Raw genomic sequence first — 12,300 nt, 5'->3', positions numbered from 1 at the left:
TTGATGGGTATTAATGGTGAGTTAAAAAATATAAGCTTAGTTGTTATCTTGGATTATATGTAGTTCTTAATGCAGTCTATGTATTTAAGATAGCTGTTTATGTGTTTTGATAGACCCGTAAAAGTGTTGACACGATTATGCCTTTGTCTTCTCAGCTAATGTAACTCAAAGTTCGTCAACTTTAAGTCAACCGAGAAGGAATTTGTTTCAAAGTGATTGGAGTGGTTTTGTTGCTTTATTTCATATTAATTAGAGTAATGTATTGGGTTGCTGATGTACAACTGTAGAAAAGTTAGATCAATTTAAATGACCTTCATCCATTCTTTAAAGATTCATGTACATGGTACACTGACCAACGAGGTTTTACTTAGAAAGCTATCTTAAACATTTGGTTGAACTTGCGGAATTACAAAAGGTTTACCAATCCAGTTCAGGTGCGAAGCCTTTGATGAAAATGAAGTTATTACTTTGCTTTGATTTGCAGTTATGAAATTTAACCTTCTTTTGCTTTGTAGTTGTGATAAAGCGTGTAGAGGTTTCGTTTTAGTATATAAAGTTTCTAATGTTAACGTGGGGGTTAATCGTCACTTAAACGCTGCCACATCGCGGCGAGTTAACCTACTAGTTTATTTGCTAAATGGATGATTGAAAGTTTAAAGTGTAAAAATAATATAGATGTTTGACATGTCGTATCAGGAAAACTAACTTGACTATTAAGGATAGTTCCAAGTGTAGTTTGAGAAAAAAACAAATGCCAGCGTGATATGATGAAATGAAAATCAATATTACTTTAGTTTAGGTTGTGTTGAAATATGGTTTTTAATATTTTTACTTTTGAGAAGACAAAGTACAATGAAACATCAGTTTTGCCATTGTAACTATTTGTTATATTTTATAACTACAAATATATGTAAATACAAAAAAAAGTAGCAAAACTTTTTTTAAGAAATGAGTAAACTTTGGTTTCCGTCCCTGCGTTTCCTCCAAATATGTGGTTTTAATTCAATAGTTTTAAAAAAAGCGATTTTCGTCAATGTGGTTTCAATTCACTTGCAATTAAACCTGACCCCATTAACCCCGTTAAGACTGGTCGGTAAACCCATCAGTGTGCCCCTCACGTGAGTGGCAGTTTTGCCATTTTTCTCCCCAAATAAACCCCAACCCTAATTCGCAAGCTCCTTCGCATGAGGGACTGAGGTGTATTGGGGGAAAAAAGGACAAAATTTCCCCTTACGTGTAACGATCAGACTTAACGGGGTTAGTGGGGTCGGGTTTAATTGCAAGTGAAATGAAACCACAGGGACAGAAATCACAGATTTAAAACTATTGGACCAAAACCACAGATTTGAACAAACCACAGAGACGAAAACCGCAATTTACTCTTACAAAATCAACTTGAAATCTAATATACGTGTATTCATCTTACACAAAGCTGGCGTGATATTAATACTGATTTGACCATTGACACCCTCTTAATTTCATATTTATAAATATACACTTATCAACATACAACATAACAACCATGTAAATGTGATGGTTTCGAGCATCATTGGTACCACCGTTTAATACATGAGATTAGATGCAAGAATTAGGTTCATATTTTTATCATACGGGAAATTTATAGAACCATTCGTATACATAAAACGAATAAATGTAAGCAAATAAACCTTATCTAAACAAAGATTGATTCAATCTGTTGCCTTCAACAAATGGAGTCTTCAGAGTCTTCAGGCATATTCTTAACTGCAACACTTGATGTAGCGATCCCCCATCGTTTGTGAAGGGAATTAAGGCTTCCTATAAAGGGGCTTGATACATTCACCATGAAAATGTGTTTTAGGCTTAATGCTAGTGGATGAGAGCATAGCTAAGTGTCCTTATGTTGGAGGAGGGAGTTTTAGGATGGGTGATCTCCTGGGAAGAGTCAGGACTAGACCAGTAGGGCACTGGTTGTGAAGGGGAATGAAAACTTCCTTATACCGGGGATTGATGATACCTTCACCTTCATAACATATTTTGTGCTTAATGTTAATAGATGAGAGGAGAACTCCATAGTTAAGCATTTACATGTAAGAGTAGCATTAGGATTGATGACTCCATATCCGTGAGACGATGATAATCATCTTGCCAAAGAGGGTAATATTATGGTGTGGTTACGCTGGGCTGTTACAAATGGTATCAAAGTCAGGGCTAAATCTCGTGAGGATGTTGGACCCTTATGAGGTTGGAAAACGATAGCGGTTGTGAAGGGGAACATAGGCTTTCTTACAGTTTAGCATTCATTACCTTTCAAACCCGAAAACCTAACTCATTTCGAATTTTCGATTTTTATATGTAATATATATATTATAATGTTATTGATTAATCTCAAGTGTCGTTCGTGTAGTTTATGTGGCATTCATCATTTTCTTATGGTATACATATTCCTATTTGTTAAACCATCCCGTTTGCTGTTTCATTGCATTTGTTTTTAACGTTAATCGATAATGTAATATTCACGAGAATTTAAGTTACTATTCATTTGTTTTATTTTAGTTTTTTTGATCGATTATCGAAACCCCGTGTGTTGATACACGTTTTGTCTGTCTCGGTCTTTATTATCAGTTAAATGTATAGCTTAAATAGTATAGGGGTTATTAATGTATATTTGTCTAAATGTAAGTCACATTCGTTACTCCGTAACGAATGTGTCACATTCGTCTTAATGTGAGTCCTATTCGTTAACCAAGATTAACGAATGGAACATAACGAATGTGGGCCATTCGCTTTAGTTAATGTAATAACGAATAAGGATGTTTATTCGTTAAGTCTATCTTAACGAATGAGGTAATCTTTCTATTTAAACCCCTGTATCTATTCATTTTACAATAGTTCTGATATTTTATGATTTCTCTCTCGTTACTCTGCCAAATTGTTCACTCAACACACTTATGACACACACCTAATCGTATGCTAGCCTAATTGTATTCGAATCAACATGCGTATCGTTGTTATCAAGATCTAGATACATATAGGTTCTTTCAAGTGGTATCAGAGCAGAGGGATCTGATCTACGATGCTATTAGTTGATTAAAGAGTTTAATTGAGTTCAATTTGATTCGTTTTCATGATGAATTGACATAAGATTTAAGCTGATTGAAAGTTTGTGAAACAGAGACGTTATAGTATTAATATAAACGAGAAATGGAACAAGTTTGTGGTTGTTCGTGAGTTTGGACTAGTATAGTGAGGTTCAGTTTTGGTTTAAGTACATCTTGATAGAGGTTTGAGGTGGTTTAGGTTTGATTCGAACAGATTTGAAGTTTGGAATTGGTTTTCAGACATGATGAAGACTCATTCGTTATGATGAATATTCATTCGTTATGTTGAATACTGATTCGTTAAAGATCTAACTGTCTATTCGTTCAATTCTAACTACTCATTCGTTAAAGTTTCAACCTCATTCGCTAAACCTCATTCGTTAAAACTCATTCGTTATTCATTCGTTAAGCCTTTCATTCGTGAAGATTGGTTAACGAATGTCAAAGTAATTCTCATTTAACGAATTTCATTCATTCGTTAAAGTATTCTCATTTAACGAATATCACTCATTCGTTAAAGTAATTCTCTCATTCGTTACTGTATACATTCGTATGAACAGTAAACAATCAACTTTGAAGATTTGACAAAATTGACCCTTGAAGTTGTTTCATCATGGCTTCGCAAAACGCCTTACTATGCGTTAGCTTCTCAGAACGTATTATTGCAACAGATGCTGACCATGGATAATGAAATCGGAAGTCATAACAAATGTCCCAAATTGTTAAAATTGTCAGACTTTGCTCACTGGGAACCGAGGTTCCGTGCTCATTTGGGATCTGTACATCCTAGTAATGTACGGTTTCTTGACGATGTGTATGCAGCACTATTGATAGGAAGTGACAACATGGGATGGACTCCGAAACCATTCAAAGATTATGAGACTCAAGAGTTAAAAGATTTTGAGAGTGAAACTAAAGCATACTCAACTCTCACTATGGCATTACCAGAACAAATTTTTCATCAATATAGTACCATCAAGATCTGTGCTTCATTGTTCACAACTCTGAAGACAAGAAGTTTGGGAAACACTCTTGAGAGTAAAAAGACTCTCATAAAATTTCAATTCAGAAATTTTATTTTGATGAAAAACGAAACAATTGAAGAGATGATTAACCGTTTTAGTCATCTGATTGTGGAGATGTCAAGTGTCAATCTCGAGCCAACTGAGACAGATAAGATTGATACACTGAAGAATGCTTTACCTTCCTCATATTCTACTTTCTCGTTTGTATTGAAAGAAAACGGTTTCTTTCAAAACACTGAGCTTACTGCTGTGCAATTTATAAACAAGATTGAGGAAAGGGAATTTGATATCAAATGTCAAAATTCATTGAAAGAAAATCAAAACCAAGATTCTTTAACTCAGAATCCTTTACTCTATGGAGGTGCTTTGCCCGCAAATAATGCTTCAAGTTCTGTACCAATCAATGCGTTCTTTGCTCAATCTCAAGACGATCCTAATGTAAACTGTTCTCCTAATGTATGCTTTATGGCTAATGGAGTAAATGCAAACTCAACTGCTCCATCATCAAACTTACCTAAAGTAAATCTCCAAGAGGCTGAACAACAATTTGCGTTCTTGTGTGCGTTCATGACCTCTTATGAACAGCTTGTTGGAAGCAAGATTGCTACGAGTGATCTAACAGATGAAGATTATGATCAAATCGACCTAGACGATCTTGAATTGATGGACCTTAAATGGAACATGGCCATGATCGTTCAAAAAGTCAAAAGGTTTATGCAACGAACTGAGAAAGATCTTCCTACGTTGAATAAAATGGTCGGATTTGATAAGCTGAAGGTAAAATGTTATAATTGCAGGGATTTTGGCCATTTTGCCAAAGAATGTGATAAGCCAAGAAAAGAATATTCTGGCCCATGCAATTCTGAAAGATCTTCAGGAAAGAATTCATCTGGTGGGGATAAGAGTAAAACGAATGCATCTGGTGACCAAGATAAATCTCCTGCTACTCAAGCTCTGGTGGTTAATGAAGTTGTTGATTGGTCTTAACGTCTGTTGGGAAATCAAGAAAATGTGGAAATTGTTGAACCAGTAGAGAAATTCGAAGATGCTAGCAGTGATAATGTATCAGAGGAAAGTGATTCATCTGACTCTGAGACAGATACTGATCAAAGCCTGCCTTCTCAAACCGAATCAATCCCTGATAAAGTTGAATCTTATGCCTGTATGGCTAAGATCGATGAGGTATGTTTCAAACCTCAATCTAATGTATCTGAACCTTCATCTGAAGTGATTAATTGTGCTGAATGTGCTGTATTAAAAGTCAAACTTGAAACAGCAGTAAACCAGAATAATACTCTCATAAAATATCACTTTATAATCAATGAATGCTACAAACAGAAAACAAAATTATTAGAGCAATCGACTCTTAAAATTCAAAATCTATCTGAAAGCAATCATGATCTTAAAGCTAAGGTTCATTGCAAAATCATTGAAGTTGATCAACATTTTAAGGAGATTCTACGACTCCGAACCTGTATTTCCAATCTTGAAAACGAAGTAATGGAACTTAAAAATAAGCTTGGAAAAATTCAGAGATTCCTCATTTCTTTTGAATGAAATAATCGAAGTTAACCATTCACATAAGAAAAATGGAAAAGCGGGTTTGGGATATGTCAAAATTCCACCTCCTTTTAAACATAATTACAGTAGCATTCCCGATGTGGAAAAATGTTCAGATATGACTACTGTTAAATATGAAAATGTTGATACAACTGAAACTAATCGCGAACCGATTCATATCGAAAGTAAAAGAGTTTTTACCAAAAATGAATTGGATGGTTTAATCGAGGAGTTGTCTGAACCACATGTTATTGTCAAAAACAAAGACATTCCAATTGACAATCACATTTTGTGTGAACCCAAAGATTTTGAACAAGCTATGTACGGTTCAAAATCTTCGGGTGTTTTTTCAAACACGTCAAATAATCCTAAGGTAATTCCTAAGGAAAAATCCAATGTATCTCAATCAGACAAGCCCTCAGTGTCTGATGAGGAGTTGATGCGATTCGTTAATCTTCAACTAAAATCATCCAATGGAAAAGTTTTTAAATTAAAGGGTTTATCAAAAGTGTTTTCTGACAAAGAAGTTCCTTTGAATCTTCTTAAACCTGAAATGATTAAAAGTGTATTTCAGGATGACACTTCAAAAATGACTGAACTTGAACAAAAGTTTTATCAATCAAAAAATGTTAATGTTCAAGAAAAACCAAAAACAAATGTCTTTAAACCTATCACGTTCATAAAATCATCAGGTTTGGAAAATTCTTTTAATTTAACAAATCTTGAATTCTATAAGAAAAGAAAGGGTTTAAAACACGAAACACTGAAGAAAGTTACAATTGAGAAACCCAAAGATGATATTCATAAATCTTTGCTATCAAAGACTACATGTACTTTACCACAAAACACTTTGGACTCTCGATTATGTTTCAAATGTGGTGAATCGGGTCATGTTTCCAAAAAGTGCAAAGCAAAGGTTGATGATATCAAAGACTCATCAACTCGAAGGATTGACTCAATATCAAACTTAAAAGAAAATCCAGTTAATGAGTGTGTTATAATGTATTCGAATATTAATCCGAGGAAAGTTGTTCGGGTTGATTCAGTTAATGTAACAAACAAATGTGTTGACCGTGCTCAACCTATTTGTTCAAACACTGATTCGGGAAGAATACGTGATGGATATTTAAAAAAGAAAAATAAGAAACCTGTCACTTATTCCCAAGTACCGAATACAAGTGTTAACTTATCATGTTCTCCGAAAGTATCAAAGGGAGAGCCCAAGTGTCACACCCCGACTAGCACAATGCGGAAGCGTAAAATGGGAATGTAACAGACACCTCTGGTATCAACACATTGTTTATAAAGAAACATTACAAACTAATTTACAATATATTACATTTCTTTGTTCAATCATTGTTTTACCGTCTAGGTGATACAAACAAAACTAGTTCGTTAACTATACATTCTTACTACTATCGCCCTTGCTTCTATTCAAATAGCATCAACCACACACCTCAGGCAAGTAACAGATCACCAAATCATTCCGATTTAGGTACACCTGAAAAGCAGTTTAAAACGGGTCAACTACTAGAGTTGGTGAGTTTTACGAGTTTCAAGAAAACAGTAATGAGTATTCACAAGTCAACACTTGTAATCATGAAATAAGTATGTATGTATGTAAATGATGTAATTATGCTAAGCTACAGTGAAGCCTTGACTGTATGTGCTGCGTGCATCCATTTCCCACGCTCAATCAACCACTGTGGCCCATTTCCGCCCACAACATGCCCCGGTAGCTATGTCTAACACTACATAGCCTGTTTGTATAAATAAGGTCATGTGCAAACGGTGCTATGTGACACGGAAACCAGGTCGATTCCGTTTGGGTTTGTCAAACCAATAGTACTATTCACAAGCGACCGACTCGAAGTTAATCACTGTGTTAGTGGGGACTTTCGTGTGTTAGCACTAAGATAATTCACATCAATACATGATTCAGGTATGTATATGTAATCAAATATGCTTTTTACCCCAAAAGTTCGTAAAACAGTTTAAAAGTGGGGTCATGAAACTCACGGTTTAGTAGATAAACAGTACTGTATCAGCTCGTGGGTTGTTCTGTCCGCTATCAGTAGTTCCTATAATCAATATTATAATAATATTAATATTTTAATATTATTATAATCTCAATACTAAACTGGGCTGTATAACTAATCTGGGTGTAGCTGGAACGCCCAGAAAGTGGCAATAGGCTTAGGTAATGATGTTGTTCAATGTCTAATACTTAAAACTGAACTTGGCTCAGATTCCCGTTTTCCCAGCTGTGCCAAGTTGTTCGTTTACGCGTTCAGAAAACAGTTATGGGGAAATAAGCTTGGGTAAATGTATTGGTTAACAAAATGATTAAGTTATAAAGAAGGATCACCTATTAGGGTCCCGGATTAGCCACGGGGCCCGTTTCCGTTTATTCACTTTGATTTGAGAAGAAGCGCGCACAATCCACCCGGATTGTCCAGGTTTCTCATAGAAAAGTTCATTTTTACTTAATTAGTCCAAAAATATGATTTTTGATCACTCTTGGTGTTTTGATATTCCCGCTGGTTCGTTAGTCGCGAACTTGCCGGTTTTTATAATAAATGAATTTGTTTAATATTCAAATTAGCATAATTAATTAACCGTTAATGATTAAATTATGAAAATTTAACCAATTATCAATTAAAATATGTAGATTTTTATAAAAATATTTCTGGAATTAATTACTGATTTATTAATTTATAAAAATTCATTTTATCAGCTATATTTCGCCTGAAAATCGTCCGTTTACCCCAAACAATTTCCAAATATTCCACAAAAATTCCTGAATGCTCAAATCATGTCCCAAATCAACCTGTATCAATTTCAAAATGTAACAAGTTCGTGCGATATTCTTTTCGGCCCAAATTCGGCTATAAAAATTCACATGAACGCATATAAACAAAACACCTTTAAACTTCTCCAAATGATCCCAAAATTCTAATGTGATCAAAATCATCAAATCTGAATTCCCAGAAATTTTTCATAATTTTTGAAGTATTTTAGCTATTTTTCCCAAATAAACGTTCCTATTCGGTAATAAATTCGCCAAATATTCTCGGATGGTCAAAAAATTACCAAATTTGAACAGAGACTCAATGACAAGGTCCCTGATGTCCCTAAAAAATTTCAAGGCCTAAAATTATGCGCATCACAACCTTAACCTAAATAGCCCGTAAGCGAGTGTTTCGGCATTACCTTAGCAGGTTTGGCTCGTTTCCAACTTTCTAATCAAGTTTTCAGGTTCTTGTGCTTCTACACAAGCTAGATAAAAGTCCTATATCACAAACCAAGCAAATTTTCATCAACATAACAGCCCTTAACTTAGGGTTTCGGCTAGTGCACAAAAACGAACTTTTGAACCGTAAAAACGTCGTTTCAACCCTTTAATCCGTGTTTATGGCCAAAAAAACTATCAAAACAGGTTCCTTACCATGTGTATGATCAAAACATGTTTATGGACCATTTTTAGGATTTTTACACGGTTAGGAATGGTTTTTAGTAATCAAGACTTGTTTTTGTAGTATTAAACGAGTTTAAACAAGACGGAAATCGATTATTTAAGACTTCTTTACCTTGTTTCTTGCTGGTTTTTGGCTGGAGCAGAACTTGTGTCCAGAGTTTTCAAGAAAATGATGTTAGAAATATCTTGTATCTAGTTTATATGTGAAAGGAAAAAATAAGGGGTGGGGTGGCGGCTGCGGTCGGAACCCATGGGCCTCCCCTTTGGGCTGTTTTGGCCCAATAATCTGGTTTCTCAAGCCCAACTACAAAAAGCCCGGTCCAAATTTAGTTCGGGTTTGGTTTTTGACGCGAAAAACTTATCGGGTGCGTTAAATAGCGCGAAAACGAGTGTTTTTCGGCTAGTTTTGTGTAAAATTATAAAAACATACTATATGTTTGTAAAAATCAAAAATATTTTCACGGATCGCTTAAAAAATTTCAAGTAAGTGTTTGGTAAGTCTTTTTCGGCTTAACGGATGATACAATGCTTGGTTTGTAACTATCTTTTGCGTTTAAATCTATAGCGGGTAGTTAAACGAGCATATTTTCGTTTAATTTGTTTGCTATCAAACTAAGACCATATTTCTAATATTTTAGCTTGTATAGATCGTATATCACTTATAGATGGCCCCCCCGAGATATCGGGGTCATAACCCGACCCGTTCGGTTAATTGTTCGTTTGTTACGCAAAAGGCGTTTATTTGCTTAATCGGTAAATACGTACTGAGGTGTACCTTGTTTTGGCTCAGATGTCACACCAAGACTGAGACTTGGGCTGCCTTTTTGAACTAATCATTTTACTTGTTTGTGCAGGGCACATCTAGGTCCGTGTCCAATTACAAATGGATATTGGATAGTGGATGTTCTCGGCATATCACCGGCAACATAGATCTTCTGAATAACGTCAAAGATATTCAAGGGGGTTATGTTGCGTTTGCTGGTAACCATGGTGGAATGATTATGAATGAGGGAGAAGTTTCAAACGGAAAAGTGACGTTTGAAAAAGTTACTTATTGTGAAAAGGTGGATCATAATCTGTTGAGCGTGTCACAGATTTGTGATAAGAAATTTACCACTATTTTCACCGACAAGGAATGTGTCATCCTTCAACCGGGATACACGATTCCAGAAGACATGGTTGTCATACGATCACCTCGATCAAATGATATTTATATACTTGACATGAGTTATGATGTACTGGTTTCACCCTCAGTTACTTGCTTCGTGTCAAAAGCTACTGAAAAAGATTCTATTCTTTGGCATAGACGCATGGGACACATCCACTTACGAAAGATGAACTTTCTTATGTCAAACGATTTAGTGGATGGTGTGTCACTCAAGAATTTCAAGTTCAATGATCACTACGTCGCGTGCAAGAAGGGGAAACAAAAGAAGAAATCACATTCAAGCAAATCACTAAACACTATTGTTACTCCTCTGGAACGACTTCATATGGATCTCTTCGGTCCGGTGAACCGTGCCAGTATTGCTGGAGATTTTTACTGCTTAGTAGTGACGGATTATTTCTCACGTTACTCATGGGTGTTATTTATGGGATCGAAAGATCAAACTCCTGTCTTAATTCAGAATCTTATCACGAAGATCGAATCACTTTACAAACTAAAAGTGAGACGAATTCGTAGTGATAACGGAACTGAATTCAGGAATAATGTATTGGATTTCTTCTGTATTCAGAAAGGAATTTATCGGGAATTTAGTGCACCTTATGTTCCTCAACAGAACGGTGTGTCTGAAAGAAAGAATTGTACACCTTTAAACTTCTCCAAATGATCCCAAAATTCATATGTGATCAAAATACATCAAATATGAGTTCCCATAAAAATTTCATAATTTTGAAGTATTTTAGCTATTTTTCCTAAATAAACGTCCCAATTCGGTAATAAATTCGCCAAATATTCTCGGATGGTCGAAAATTACCAAATTTGAACAGGGACTCATTGACATGGTCCCTGATGTCCCTGAAAACTTTCAAGTCCTAAAAATATGCACATCACAACCTTAACCTAAATAGCCCGTAAGCGAGTGTTTCGGCATTACCTTAGCGGGTTTGGCTCGTTTCCGACCTTTTAATCAAGTTTTCAGGTTCTTGTGCTTCTAAGCAAGCTAGGTACAAGTCCTATATCACAAACCAAGCAATATTTCATCAACATAATAGCCCTTAAGTTAGGGTTTCGGCTAGTGCACAAAAACGAACTTTTGAACCGTAAAAACGTCGTTTCAACCCTTTAATCCGTGTTTATGGCCAAAAAAACTATCAAAACAGGTTCCTTACCATGTGTATGATCAAAACATGTTTATGGACCATTTTTAGGATTTTTACACGGTTAGGAATGATTTTTAGTAACCAAGACATGTTTTTATGGTATTAAACAAGTTTAAACAAGTATAAAAGCTACTTATTTAAGCCCCTTACCTTAGGATTTGAAGGTTTTTGGCTGGAGCAGCAGTTGTGTCCAGATTTTTCAAGAAATTATGATGAAAATGGCTTGGATCTAGTTTAAATGTGAAAGAATAACAAAGGGGGGGTGGCGGCTGCGGCCGGGATTCCTTATGGGCCCCCTTTGGGCTGTTTTGGCCCAATGATCTGGTTTCTCCAGCCCAAATACGAAAAGCCCAGTCCAAATTTAGTTCGGGTTCGGTTTTTGGCGAGAAAAACTTATCGGGTGCGTTAAAAGCGCGAAAACGAGTGTTTTTCGGCTAGTTTTGTGTAAAATTATAAAAACATACTATATGTTTGTAAAAATCAAAAATATTTTCACGGATCACTTAAAACATTTCAAATAAGTGTTTGGTAAGTCTTTTTCGGCTTAACGGATGATACAATGTTTGGTTTGTAACTATCTTTCGCGTTTAAATCTATAGCGGGTGGTTAAACGAGCATATTTTCGTTTAACTTGTTTGCTATCAAACTAAGCCCATATTTCTAATGTTTTAGCTTGTATAGATCGTATATCACTTATAGATGGCCCCCCGAGATATCTGGGTCATAACCCGACCCGTTCGGTTAATTGTTCGTTTGTTATGCAAAAGGCGTTTATTTGCTTAATCGGTAAATACGTACTGAGGTGTACCTTGTTTTGGCTCAAATGTCACAT

The 12,300-nt window shown here is 35.5% G+C and overlaps 1 pseudogene; it reads left to right on the top strand.

The window, feature by feature from the left end:
* The first annotated feature begins 3,760 nt into the window (after window positions 1–3,760).
* LOC143571260 (uncharacterized) overlaps window positions 3,761–12,300 on the top strand; it is a 45,405-nt pseudogene continuing 36,865 nt past the window's right edge.

This window comes from Bidens hawaiensis, unplaced genomic scaffold (assembly GCF_021521415.1).
Source record: "Bidens hawaiensis isolate Kalapana, Puna unplaced genomic scaffold, B.hawaiensis_p1.1 tig00001299_1, whole genome shotgun sequence".
Taxonomy (NCBI): Eukaryota; Viridiplantae; Streptophyta; class Magnoliopsida; order Asterales; family Asteraceae; genus Bidens; species Bidens hawaiensis.
This window is presented reverse-complemented; position numbering and strand designations above follow the sequence as displayed.